The sequence below is a fragment of the Pseudophryne corroboree genome, chromosome 6 (assembly GCF_028390025.1).
Source record: "Pseudophryne corroboree isolate aPseCor3 chromosome 6, aPseCor3.hap2, whole genome shotgun sequence".
Lineage (NCBI taxonomy): Eukaryota > Metazoa > Chordata > Amphibia > Anura > Myobatrachidae > Pseudophryne > Pseudophryne corroboree.
Window position 1 is genome coordinate 271,198,636 of NC_086449.1, and position 15,089 is coordinate 271,213,724.

General features: G+C 47.7%; 1 protein-coding gene and 1 non-coding gene across 11 annotated transcripts in view; one reads left to right on the forward strand and one right to left on the reverse strand.

Annotated features, from left to right (window-relative positions):
• Positions 1–15,089, forward strand: part of FAM227B (family with sequence similarity 227 member B) — a 1,159,103-nt gene that overhangs the window by 913,825 nt on the left and 230,189 nt on the right. The gene's annotated exons all lie outside the window — the stretch shown is intronic.
• LOC134938161 (U2 spliceosomal RNA) lies at positions 1,414–1,599 on the reverse strand. Its single transcript, XR_010180785.1, has one exon. It is a non-coding gene; the product is annotated as a U2 spliceosomal RNA (small nuclear RNA).

The window sequence follows — 15,089 nt, forward strand, 5'->3', positions numbered from 1 at the left end:
TTTCCCCCACTGAGAACCAGACCACCTGACTCCATGAGCCCTGCAGAGGACATATCGGAAGTCCGATTTCCAGGTGGAGAAATGCCTTCTAAGTGAATACATATTTCATTGATATTTATTTTAAATAACACATTTCTTGCCAGTCATACTCAGAATGAGAACCCATGACCTGTTATACTGAAGGCAGACACTTTACTGCTAGAGCTATTTGATCCTGCATGCAAGGCACGCTTTGATTTGGAAGCAGAATTCCACAAATCGCAATCAAAATGAATATATGGGCATCATAGACAGGGCAGAGATGCAGGATAGAATAGAAATAGAATCCAAGAAAACAACATTGACAGAGGATAGAGCTTCAGAGACCCAATCTGTCAATGGATAATTTGAAAAGGATCATCTTATACAATAATGGACAACTTGCATTATGCAATCTGCAACTGCTCTAAGATCCATGCATTAGCCAAGATATGGCATAGGAATATTCATGTCAGAATGGATACCAATTTAATAACCGCCTCACTGTTGTCAAACCGCGGTGATTTACGGTCACATACTGTACTTTAGGAAAGACAGTTGTGTTAGGCCAACACATGATGGATGCGTCCACTAATTATTAGTGGAACCTCCATCAGGTCAGTGTCTTTATCAGCGAAAGGATAAAGAAACACTGTCTGTAAATGTGAGCCATTGGATCTGAAGCGACAATATTGTGTACTAGATACAGACGCATTACCCTGGAAACATGAACTGCTACATCGTCCCAACGTGAGGGAAGAGGTGGAAACCAATTAACTCAGCAGTCTATTTCTTATTCCTATCCTGAAGCATCCTCCCTGACAGGATTTATTTTACTAATTTCCTGAGATAAAGCCTCAAAAGGTGGATCAGAACTAGGAACAAAATAGAGGGAGGTGCACTACTCCGCCAATTGGCGGTACAGCCTGAGGACACAATCATCCTGCTTAAGGTAGCCATCTCAGACAGACACCAGGAAATATATAATTAAGACCTGCCTTAGAAGGGACCATAACTAGAGATCATAACAACTAGGACAAATGATTGTCCTTTGAAGTAACTGAGCTGTAGTGTCTGTTAAGGACCTTGCTCACTGCACAGTATAAGCTGCGTAAGGAGCGTTTAGCCCTGTGCAGCCATTTTGGCAATTTATAGGTACATAGTGCACAAGAATAAAAAAGAAAAAAAATATATAGTCTGTCTTGTGTCTTGGCATAGAAATAACCAAAGGAAAATAGACTACCAACAATCACTGCTTCAGGTGAAAGTATTGACCACAGAGTATTTTACATTAACTCAGCCATTAACATTTTACCAAGGTTTGTGGGCTAAGTAGTAAACAGAGTACCAGTCCCTTGTCATAGTGCAAGCAAAGGCAGACTCTGACAATACCAGTATTTGTGTATTAGTCCTGGACGCACTGCAATACCAGGTCAATGTATAAAGTGGACAGAGCAAGCTCCTCTTCTATCTTACTAAAAATTAATTAAATATATGGTCCCTAAATAGGGAGCGTATCAGATATTAAACTGATAAAAACAGATATTACACCTGAACTTTGCTAAAAGGCTGAGATAATAAGCAACTATCACTTGCACATTGGTTACAGTTGGTGGGCTACGTAATAGAGGCAGTAAAAGTCCCACTATACCAGCTATTGAATAAAGCTATACCACCAATTTGGTGGACTAAATGCTGAACACAGTAATGGCCACTACATTTACTGTAGTGCCCATAATTTGTGAGAAGAGGGCATTGTTTGTGCATGACAACACAGGTAGGATTTTCTAACAAGCAAATATCATGTGTATATTTGGCATAGTTGCTGGGCTAAGTACAGAAACCAGCAATAGTCCCAGAATACTTGCTATTGTGTATATTATACTATAGGCAGATCACTTGTAAAAATTACCACCCTGTGGGCTTGTTACTGATCACAGCAATAGTCCCACTATCTCAGTGTAAAGAAAGACAGTGCTCCCCCTCCCCCTCATGCTGAGCTGCTGACATGTGATCAGGAGATTCCTGTAGTGCTGCTGGGGGCAGGGCCTTATCGGGTGAGGCAGTTTAGACTGATTTGAGGGTGCCAAAACACCCAGAAACTCCCTACAATAAAGATAATAATAATGTTTCTGTCCAGAGTTGGGCTAGAACTTAGGTCTCTATACATATTGGACTCTTGCACTAGTGTGCTGAGGCACAGCCTCACGGCTGAAGAAATACAGAGAGAGGGACTTAGTATGCAGCAAGATCCTGCACAAAATGGCTCCTTCCTGGGACCTGAGGCACTTTATAATACTACCCTCAGTGTCCCGGGCCACTGCTGGTCCCAGGAGTCAGAGCAGCAACCCCTCAGACATCATACAGTCCTTCATACAGCCCTTACAGTGACCCAGCCAGGGCACAGCAAATATACAGCCAGCAGACACACAGCATCGGGGACTCACTCTGAGGGACTGTCATATGCTAGTATGAGAAGGGTCACAGCTCAGCACTACCTCAGTAGGCTGAGGCTGTTCCTACCTGATCCCAGTGCCTCCTCAAATTCTGTGAGCCGGAAGGGAGAGACCCAGGGACCTCAGTGGTGTAGTGACTCCCCAGAGGCAGTGCAGAGTGAGAAACAGAGCTCACAGAAGCTCTTCTATCCTAACTATTCTCACTCTGGATGTGTTTGTAGTGAACATTAAGGACTAAACACCAAACAAGAAAACATTTAGAAATAAAACTAAAAGCTAGGAGCAAAAGAAAAGTGTGCCTTCACTACAAGGCACAAAACTAAAACTGAGGAGTACTTCCTGTGAACAGGGGGTTGATGGAGGGGTTAGAGGGGGAGGAGTTAGCTCTTTTCATAGCTTGTGCCAAACTCCATACTCACACACTCTAACCCAAGTGTAAGTGCGCAGTGTCCCCCAGATGGATGATGGAGAAATATGTAACATCCAGGATTCTTAGAGCATCCCAACTTTTTTTTTATTTCCATATAATGTACATTTCTGATAGCTTGCTGCTGATGGGATGTCTACCTGATGGGATATCTGCCTTATCTGGCTTGATCTTAGAACTGGACCACTATATACTGTATATCTATATTTTTGAGAGAAAGTTCAGTAGCGCTGCTAAAAGTTTTGTCAGCATCAAACGAACATTGGCTCTCATTCCGAGTTGATTGCTCGCTAGCTACTTTTAGCAGCTGTGCAAACGCATAGTCGCAGCCCACAGGGGAGTGTATTTTTGCTTTGCAGGAGTGCGAATGCCTGTGCAGCAGAGCGGCTGCAAACACATTTTGTGCAAAACTAGACCAGCCCCGTCAGGGCCGGCTCCAGGCCTACTAGCACCCTGAGCGAGAAAATATAAAAGCGCCCCTCCCCCAAACCCTATGCGCGCGCCTTCGGCGCTCGCGCTCCAGGGAAAGTGGGTGTGGCCTCCTGGAAAAGTGGGCGTGGCCTCATATTATCACACTATAAATATATTTTCACACCCCCTCTACGCACACAATTAGCAGCCTTACACATAACAGCCACAGTAGTGTTCCTTACACACAATGTCTCCAGTATAGTGGCAGATACACATAATGTGCAGTGCCAGATGGACGTAATATGCCCCCCAGCAGTGCCAGGTACACATGACATGCCCCGCAGCAGTGCCAGCTACACATGACATGCCCCGCAGCCATGCCAGCTACACATGACATGCCCCCAAGCAGTGCCAGCTACAGATGACATGCCCCGCTGCCATGCCAGCTACACATGACATGACCCGCAGCAGTGCCAGCTACACATGACATGCCCCGCAGCAGTGCCAGCTACACATGACATGCCCCGCAGCAGTGCCAGCTACACATGACATGCCCCGCAGCAGTGCCAGCTACACATGACATGCCCCGTAGCAGTGCCAGCTACACACAATATGCCCCCCAGCAGTGCCAGCTACACATGATAGTGCTCACTTTTTAGGGCAGGGTGCTGATCACAGGGAGGGCACATTTTCAAGTTAGGAGGGCGAAATTCTGTACATACTGTAATGCTTAGTGCTCACCTACCCATACGCTAGAGCATGGACAGTGCGCGCCTAAGGCGCGCAGCAAAAATTTAGGGCAGTTGCTTCGTGGGGAAGGTGCGTGGCCACATAATAGTGGCAATTCGTATTACACCACACAGTAGTGCAGCTAATATACATTGCACCAGGTAGAACCTCCTACACACTTTGCGCCAGGCAGAGTACGTTAGACACTTTGCGTCAGGCAGAGCACGTTAGACACTTTGCGTCAGGCAGAGCACGTTAGACACATTCCGCCAGGCAGAGCACTGAGACACATTGCCTAGCCACAGACGCCTAGCGGGAACACTACATGATATGCTCCCCAGCCGTGCCAGCTACACGTGACATGCCCCCCAGCCGTGCCACCAACACGTGACATGCCCCCCAGCAGTGCCAGCAACACGTGACATGCCCCCCAGCAGTGCCAGATACACGTGACATGCCCCCCAGCAGTGCCAGATACACGTGACATGCCCCCCAGCAGTGCCAGATACACGTGACATGCCCTCCAGCAGTGCCAGATACACGTGACATGCCCCCCCAGCAGTGCCAGATACATAAATGCCCCTACAGTGCCAAATAAATGCCCCCACATTGCAAGATAAATAAATGCCCCCACAGTGCCGATATGCCCCCCAGCAGTGCCAGATACATAAATGCCCCCACAGTGCCAGATACATAAATGCCCCACAGTGCCAGATACATAAATGCCCCCACAGTGCCAGATACACAAATGCCCCCACAGTGCCAGACAAATATATGCCCCCACAGTGCCAGATAAATATATGCCCCCACAGTGCAGATATGCCCCCACAGTACCAGATACATAAATGCCCCCAGTGCCAGATAAATAAATGCCCCCACAGTGCCAGATAAATATATGCCCCCACAGTGCCAGATAAATATGTGCCCCCACAGTGCAGATATGCCCCCACAGTGCCAGATACATAAATGCCCCCAGTGCCAGATACATAAATGCCCCCACAGTGCCAGATACATAAATGCCCCCACAGTGCCAGATACATAAATGCCCCCACAGTGCAGATATGACCCCACAGTGACAGATATGACCCCACAGTGACAGATATGACCCCAGTGACAGATATGCCCCCACACAGTGCCAGTGCCCCCACAATGCAGATATGACCCCACAGTGACAGATATGACCCCACACAGTGCCAGTGCCCCCACAGTGCAGATATGACCCCACACAGTGCCAGTGCCCCCACAGTGCAGATGACCCCACAGTGACAGATCTGCACCCACACCAGTGCCAGTGCTCCCACAGTGCAGATATGACCCCACAGTGACAGATATGCACCCACACAATGCCAGTGCCCCCACAGTGCAGATATGACCCCACACAGTGCCAGTGCCCCCACAGTGCAGATATGACCCCACAGTGCAGATATGATCCCACAGTGACAGATATGCACCCACACAGTGCCAGTGCCCCCACAGTGCAGATATGACCCCACAGTGACAGATATGCACCCACACAGTGCCAGTGCCCCCACAGTGCAGATATGACCCCACACAGTGCAGATATGACCCCACAGTGCAGATATGATCCCACAGTGACAGATATGCACCCACACAGTGCCAGTGCCCCCACAGTGCAGATATGACCCCACAGTGACAGATATGCACCCACACAGTGCCAGTGCCCCCACAGTGCAGATATGACCTCACAGTGACAGATATGACCCCACACAGTGCCAGTGCCCCCACAGTGCAGATGACCCCACAGTGCCAGATATGCCCCCACATTGACAGATATGCCCACACAGTGCCAGTGCCCCCACATTGACAGATATGCCCCCACAGTGCAGATGCCCCCACAGTGCCAGATATGTACCCACAGTGCAGATATGACCCCAGAGTGACAGATAGGCCCCCACACAGTGACAGTGCCCCCACATTGACAGATATGCCCCCACAGTGAAGATGCCCCCACAGTGCCAGATATGACCCCACAGTGCAGATGATCCCACAGTGACAGATATGCCCCCACACAGTGCCCGATGATCCCACAATACCTGCGGCGGCGCTGGAAGGGGAAGTGCTGCCGTCTGAGGGCACAGACTGTCTGTTGGTGTTCCCGGCCGCTTGAGCGCTCTACATGCGCGCTGCGTGGCGCCGGCGTCTGACGTCAGACGCCGGCGCCGCGCAGCGCACAGTTAAAGGCCGGGGACGGCGGGGAGAGCTGCAGCGTACAGGGCCGGCTCCAGGTATGACTATGGCGGCGCCAGCGCGTGGCGCCCATTAAGGGTGGCGCCCCGCGCGGCCGCTGTAGTCGAACATGCCTGGAGCCGGCCCTGTAGTTACTTATTCTGTGCGATGGTTGCTACGACAAATGACACGGTAATGACGTCAGATACCCGCCCGGCCACGCCTGCGTTTTTCCAAACACTCCCAGAAAATGGTCAGTTGACACCCAGAAACTCCCACTTCTTGTCAATATCCTTGCGTCCGCCAGTGAGATTGAAAGCGTCGCTAAAACCTGTGCAAATCCACGATGCTCTTTGTACCCATATGGCGCGCGTGCGCTTTGCGGTGCATATGCATGCGCAGATTTGTTGGTTTTTTAAACAGCAACTAGCGATCAACTCGATATTAGGGCCATAGAACATATTTGGCTATCATGTATTTTATTGAAGCCAACCTAAATCCAGTTTTATATATATATATATATATATATATTTATTATTACCATCATCATCATCATCATCATTATTTCAATCTTTCAATGTTTTAAGTTTATTGGTCTAAGGTACAGAAATACAAGAACAAGAAGTACCAGATATGAGTAAAACATTGGCATGAGCAAAACATTTGCCTGTGCATCAAAGTAGTGCAACAACGTATTTTAATAGGGAGAAAGTATAAAGGTGTAGTGATCAAGGGGATTAAAGTAAGTGAAGCATCATGACAATAATTACAGGAGTGGCTATGGAACAAATTAAGGGGTGTAGAAAAGTTGAGATGATAGTGACAACAGATGGGTCAAGGGAGATTACAGATTTGGAGAAATGTGAATGGCAGGAGAGAAAAGTATGGAGAAAAAAATAGGAGTGAGTTGTAAGGCTGACACATACAAAAAAGGGGAGTAGTACAAAAATAAGGGGTCCACATTACATAGACCCAGTGTTATGTCAGGAGTACCAGAACGACCATGCAGTGTGGAACTCATCTATTGTATTGTGCTGAAGGCAAGTAATATATTCCATTTTAGAAAAAACAACAAATGTGATACTTGGAGGACTCAGATTTCAGTGGCAGAACTAGCGAGAGGTGGGCCATGGTGCAAAAATGTGATTTTGGGCTCCCCAAGGTAAAAAATAAATAAAGAGGCAGTTACAGTAGTACCTTGCCTGTGCTCCACAGCAGCATTGTTCCCCCACATTTTCCCCCACATTCACCTTTGTGTGCCTGATATCCCCTGAGTATCTCCATCACATACACCTGTGTGTCCCCATACACTGCACTACATCACTGCATTACCTTGCTGCAATACATCACTAGACTACATCCCCCTATATGCTGCACTCCATCACTACTCTACATCACAATAGACACTATGGCCCTCATTCCGAGTTGATCGCTCGCTAGCTGCTTTTAGCAGCAGTGCAAACGCTAGGCCGCCGCCCTCTGGGAGTGTATCTTAGCTTAGCAGAAGTGCGACCGAAAGGATCGCAGCACTGCTCCAAAAAAAGATTGTGCAGTTTCTGAGCAGCTTGAAACTTACTCCTACCTTGCGATCACTTCAGACTGTTTAGTTCCTGATTTGACGTCACAAACACGCCCTGCGTTCGGCCAGCCACTTCCCCATTTCGCCAGCCACTCCTGCATTTTTATCGGGCACGCCTGCGTTTTTACACACACTCCTCGAAAACGGTCAGTTACCACCCAGAAACACCCACTTCCTGTCAATCACTCACCGATCAGCAGTGCGATTGAAAAGCTTTGCTAGACCTTGTGTGAAACTGCATAGTTTTGTGTGAAAGTACGTCGCACGTGCGCACCATACGCATGTGCAGAAATGCCGCTTTTTCACCTAATCGCTGCGCTGTGACCGAAAGCAGCTAGCGAACAACTCGGAATGACCCCCCCATATTAGTACAATACATTCCCCTATATGCTGTACTACATTCTCCTATGCGCGACACTACATCACTACACTACATCCCCGTAGGCACTGTACTACATCACTACACTACACCCCCAATATGCTGCACTATATCACTACACTATATCCCTTTACACGCTGCACTACATCACTACACTAAATCCAATATACACTACATACATCCTCCCTATATGCTGGACTACATTCCCCACAATGACAGCAGGACATCTCAGTACCTCCCTCCACATGAACTTACCATTAGGAAGATCTCCCAGCTCCGCAGTGCTCCAGACCTCTAGATGAGGTGGCAGGGTAGAGTGGAAGCAGGGGGCGGGCCTTGTCCTGTGAACGGGAGGAAGCTGAATAGAGGACGACAAAGTAGAATGGAAGGAGAGCAGCAAGGAAGAGGGGAAGAAGGGGGCAGTCTTGGTCCCCTGGGCAGTGGAAGCAGTTAAAATACCGCCAGTTAGGATCTCGACAGGCAGTGAAATGCCACTGCCGGAATACCGGCGACACAGGCTATTCTTCCTCTGTGGGTGTCCACATAGAGAATATAACCTGTGGTGAGCGCAACGAGCCACTGTGCCGGCAGTGCGGCAAGCACAGTGAGCCCGCAAGGGGATTTCTAGTGCTCGCCCCACTGCTGGCATTCTGGCAGACGGGATCCCGCAGTCGGAATCAAGACGACCGGCATCCAGTCCTCCTGTAATTCGTACGTATCCCCTGGGCAGGAGAGAACACCAGCTGCACCATCGGTAATTCCACTTCTGAAGCCAATTGTCATTTAGCTACGCAAGACGTGTGTAGCATCAGTTTTTATGTTTATCAACTTGGTGGACTGGAGCAAAATACGGCAAATTGTTCTGTGGAAGTTTAACAAACAGGGCGGTTACATTAGGGATAAGTAATTTGATTATACATCAGAATGGAACAATCTTAAGACACATTCTCCAGATATGAATAAAAGGAGCCCACTTGACCACATAGTCTCCAGCATAAGTAAGTAGTATTTGGAGTAAATTGTAATGAGGTCATCCAGGACCAAATACCGCTATGTGAACACTTTAAATTAGTTTTCCTTAACTGCAACAGTAGCGGAGCACTTGGAAATAGTAGTGCAGATGATATCCCACATCTCAGGGATCGAGGGGTGGATCCCAGGTCTGATCCCAGGCCAGTACATGTGAATATAGAGTTTGGGAATCAGAGGCCAAGATGGTGTGGTACACTTTTAATTCCCTTCCTCCACTATATTTCCCTTTGTGATAAAGTTGTTTCCTGGTTCATATTTCTACAAACTGAACAGCTCCTTCACTGATACCATCCTTGGCACATACCTCCCCTCCACTTCCATTATCTGTTGGGGTGCCATGAGGTTCTGTTCTTGGTCATCTGCTTTTTTCACTGTGCCCCTTTTTTTGGTGAACAAATTGAGATAATTTGCTCAATCTTCCTCCTGTATCACTTCTATGCAGATAACATCTTTACCTCTTCTACCCTAATGACCTCTGCCTTTCCTGTGTAGTCCACTGTCTCTCTGCTATCTCTACATGGATCACCAATCTTCTTGAAGTCTCCAACCCACCTCGGATCTCTTTCACAATGAAGAGAACCACAATCGTCTCAGCCTCCCTAGCCTGCTGCCTTGGTGTCACACTCTTCACTCTCTTTTTGCTGTTGCCTCCACTTTTAAACATTGCCAAAATACTGTACACCCTTTTCTTACCCAAGAGGCACCCAAAAGTCTTATCCATTCTCCAGTGCCGTAACTAGACATTTTGGCGCTGTATGCAAGAAACTGCATCGGCGGCCCCCCTTTATGTAAAACAGGGGCAGTGTGCGACGCAGGCGCACGTGAAAAATATAGAGGAGGGGTGTGGTCACAAAATACCAATTGATATTACGGTGCATAGTAGTCTCCATTATTCAAATTACGCCGCACAGTAGCGCCACTACACCAGGTAGAGCCCCTTTTACACATTACGGCAGAAAGTCCCCCTTTTTACACATTACGGCAGACAGCTTCCCCTTTTTACACATTACGGCAGACAGCGTCCCCTTTTTACACATTACGGCAGACAGCGTCTCCCTTTTTACACATTACGGCAGACAGCGTCCCCTTTTTACACATTATGGCAGACAGCGTCCCCTTTTTACACATTATGGCAGACAGCGCCCCCTTTTTACACATTATGCCAGACAGCGTCCCCTTTTTACACATTACGGCAGACAGCGTCTCCCTTTTTACACATTACGGCAGACAGTGTCCCCTTTTTACACATTACGGCAGACAGCGTCCCCTTTTTACACATTACGGCAGGCAGCGTCCCCCTTTTTACACATTACGGCAGACAGCGTCCCAGGATTCACCTGTGCTCAAGCATGGAAACCCTGAAAACCTGACCTGTCAGAGCCCTCTTAGTATACACACTTGTAGCTCTGCTGTAACCTCACATACAGTATACATGCATGGTGGCCCTATCTCCGCACATAGACACTGACTTGCCTGGTCTTGCGTCTCTGGGAGTGGCCTTCAAGCCCGCCATCCCCTCCAGCTGGACCATGTCAGCCGGCACGGCGGCGCTGCGATGAGGGCAGACATTAGGTTGGCACCGGAAGCCGTGTGGCGGAGACACACTGACACTTCCACACCGCGACCGCCGCCCAATCATCCGGCTGTTTACAGCCATCCGCCGATCAGTGAGCCTCCTCAGGGACGGGCACCCAATCACTGACCGCCACCAAGTGAGCCTCCTCAGGGATGGGCACCCAATCACCGACCGCTGCCCGCCCAATCACCCGGCTGTTTACAGCCATCCGCCGATCACTGAGCCTCCTCAGGGACGGGCAGTGAGAGCGCAGGGGGAATATGCGCTCTAACTAGGTGTGTGCTGTGGGCAATGCCCCTTCTGCACACACCTAGTTACGGCACTGATGCTTTCTATGGACAATTGGCATAATTTATTAAGGATTGCAATTACAAAGCTGTTTGCAGCAGCTTTGCAATTGCAATCCTTAGCAATGTAAATGCAGGAGGAAGTGCATACCACCTCCTCCATGCATTTTCGATCTGACCCCATCTGAGATGACCATCGCGACATTATATATATATATATATATATATATATATACAGTTCTGGCGTGGACCGGCACTCCCACTATTGAAGAACAATGTGCCCCGGTGCCCTCTGGTACAAATAAGTAAGACGGAAGGCAATGAAGCAGTCAGCGGCACTCAGGGTCTTGTTGTAGCAAACGGGTGTATTGAAAAAATCACTACATGAATCCCAACGTTTCGGGACAAACACGTCCCTTTGTCAAGGTGTCCGGCGCTAGGGATTGATGTCACTGCGCCAGCGGCTCCCGGTTCTCATGACGACCGCCTCCGCTCACTGACTCAACTCCTGTCATCCCTGCAGCCATATAACAGCGAGCCCTCTCAGGTACGGGCACCCAATCACCGGCCGCCGCCGAGTGAGCCTCCTCAGGGACGGGCACCCAATCACCAACCGCCGCCTGCCCAATCACCCGGCTGTTTACAGCCATCCGCCGATCAGTGAGCCTCCTCAGAGATGGGCAGTGGGAGCGCAGGGGGAATATGCGTTCTAACTAGGTGTGCGCTGTGGGTAATGCCCCTTCTGCACACACCTAGTTACGGCGCTGCCATTCTCTTACAATCTCCCATCTAAGCCACGGGAACCTTCTCCTATCTGGCATGCCTTTCACCTATCTATCTCTGTTTCAGCCTTAAAAGCAGTGTTAATAATTAGTTTTTCTCTGCATATCCTTACACCTCCAAAATCCGATTTTAATTAGTCACCCTCATCTAAAAACCCTTTAACTACAAGACCCCTTCATACAGCTCAAATCTGATGTCAAAATATTTTCCCTCTATCCCTCTTAGATCTACCAATGACCTTCATCTCATGAGTACCTGGTCCATAGGTCGACAGTCAGTAGGTCGACACCATATAGTTGAAAAGCATATGGTTGACATGGTTAAAAGGGTGACACGTTCAAATGGTCGATATGACAATGGTTGACACAACATATGGTCAACACAAGTTTATTTTTATTTTTATCAGCTTTTTCATACTTCCAGCAACATGCACTATGATTGGAAATGGTAACCTGCCTGAAGCATGGCGAACGAAGCGGTACAGTAATTGGGGTTTCATGTGCTGAAATTGGCAACCAAAAAAACATAAAAAAGCGTGTCGGCCTTTTCATGTATTGACAATTTCCATGTCAACCTTTTACCCATGTCAGCCTTGTGCATGTCAACCATTTGGTATCGATCTTGACACTCTCAACCTTTTTACGGTCACCTTTTATACCATAACCAATCTCATCTCGTGTGTAGTAACCACCTTTCACTCTTGCTCCCCACTTAAAGCAGAGCCGGATTTAGACCTCATGGGACCCTAGGCAAGATACCGGTCTTTTGTTAATAGATTTAAAACCTGTGTCCAATTTAAAGTAAACCAACCGCCCACATACAGTGGATGAAACCATTTTGTGCGTCCAAACATTTCTCATCCTATCAAAGAACATCGCTTAACAAAATTGTCACTAGTCCTTATAATTCGATATCCTGTATTCTAAGGATTATTGGTTCAGGGCCTTGTATTTCTTGGACTGGACAGGATCTAGGTATATAGATGAGTGTGTAAGGAGACTGACATTCCACCTTACACAGCAGTTGAAGACCATACTCCTGCCTGGCCTGAATCTATTCAAAGATGTTTAGATCTGTAAATCCAAGATGCATATCATCCCTACCCTAATCCTGACCCTAACTCATCCCTAAACCCAAACCTCACCCTAACCATAACCCTAATACCCTAACCCAGACCTCTAAATTAACCCTAATACCCTAACCCTAAGATTTTCCCTCTTAGATAGTACTGTAAAGGTTGATGGCCCTCTCCACATTGCTCCTTACATATTACCTGATCTGAAAGAGTGCTGGGGATCACAAGGTTGCTGAGAGGCGGCATCTGCAGTGGGGGCTGTAATGTGGACACAAAGAGTTGGTGGTGTGGTGGGTTGGTATCCGTTTGGATGGTCAACCATGTTAAGGTCAATAGTCATTAGGTCGACCACTATTGGTCGACATTGACGTGGACAAATGGTCGACACATGAAAAGGTCAACATGTTTTTTAAAAATATATATAGATTTTCAACTTTTTCATACTTTACCATCCACGTGGACTGCGATTGGGAATGGTAACCTTGCCCGCAGCATGGCGAGCAAAGCGAGCCATGCAAGAGGACGCAGTACACTAATTGGGATTCCTGGTCATGTTAAGAAAAAAATGACACCAAAAACAGTTAAAAAATCCATGTCGACCTTTTCATGTGTCGACCATTTTCATGTGTCGACTATTAGTCCATGTCAACCATGTCTATGTTGACCAATAATGGTTGACCTAATGAATGTCGACCTTAACATGGCCGACCATTCATACCAGAACCTGGTGGGTTACGGTACATACAGATGTAGCCTTGCTCATCTTTGCTGCGAAGCGGCATGTTGCAACACGGCTTGCTGCATGGCATGTCGGGTTGCGTGTATTCGTAGTAAGCAATCACTCCATTAGTTCCTAATGGAATTAATGGCGTAATTGCTGGCTGCAAATAGTCACAGCCTGGCACGCTCTGCAGCATGCCGTATCGCTGTCTGATGAGCATTTCTACATCTGTACACAGTTGTGTGTGTGTGTTTGTACCCTGCCTAGTGCCTATTGGCCTAATTCAGAGTTGATCGCAGCAGCAAATTTGTGCAGAGAGAGTTAGATTTGGGTGGGGTGTGTTCAAACTGAAGTCTAAATTGCAGTGTAAAAATAAAGCAGCCAGTATTTATCCTGCACAGAAACAAAATAACCCACCCAAATCTAACTCTCTCTGCAAATGTTATATCTGCCCTTCCCCCTGCAGTGCACATGGGAGGTCATTCCGAGTTGTTCGCTCGCAAGGCGATTTTAGCAGAGTTACACACGCTAAGCCGCCGCCTACTGGGAGTGAATCTTAGCTTCTTAAAATTGCGAACGATGTATTCGCAATATTGCGATTACAAACTACTTAGCAGTTTCTGAGTAGCTCCAGACTTACTCGGCATCTGCGATCAGTTCAGTGCTTGTCGTTCCTGGTTTGACGTCACAAACACACCCAGCGTTCGCCCAGACACTCCTCCGTTTCTCCAGCCACTCCCGCGTTTTTTCCGGAAACGGTAGCGTTTTTATCCACACGCCCATAAAACGCCGTGTTTCCGCCCAGTAACACCCATTTCCTGTCAATCACACTACGATCGCCGGAGCGAAGAAAAAGCCGTGAGTAAAAATACTATCTTCATAGCAAATTTACTTGGCGCAGTCGCAGTGCGGACATTGCGCATGCGCACTAAGCGGAAAATCGCTGCGATGCGATGAAATTTACAGAGCGAACAACTCAGAATGAGGGCCATGGTTTTGCCCAACTGCTAACAAATTTGCTGCTGCGATCAACTCTAAATTACCCCCTATTATGACATATAACAATGGTGATACTGTAATTATCACCACAGACTATGATGGGCTTATCTTTATCTCTCCCAGGCTGTGTGACACAGGGCTTTCATTTGCATTTTCAATGTTCAAGCATTGGGTGCCTGCCTAGTATAACAGTGACATTACTGGGGTGCCAGGGTAATTTCACAAGCTAGACACTTACTACTCAACTATCCTGCAATGGATAGATGTTGGTATAAGCATACAGGAAGACAGCCTGACCCACACACACACGCACACCAGGGAAGTGGACAGGACTGCCATACATTATACGTATATCCAGGACCGTAACTAGGTGTGTGCCAATGGTGCCTTGCCCACAGCGCAAATGCATTAAAGGCACACCATATGGCAG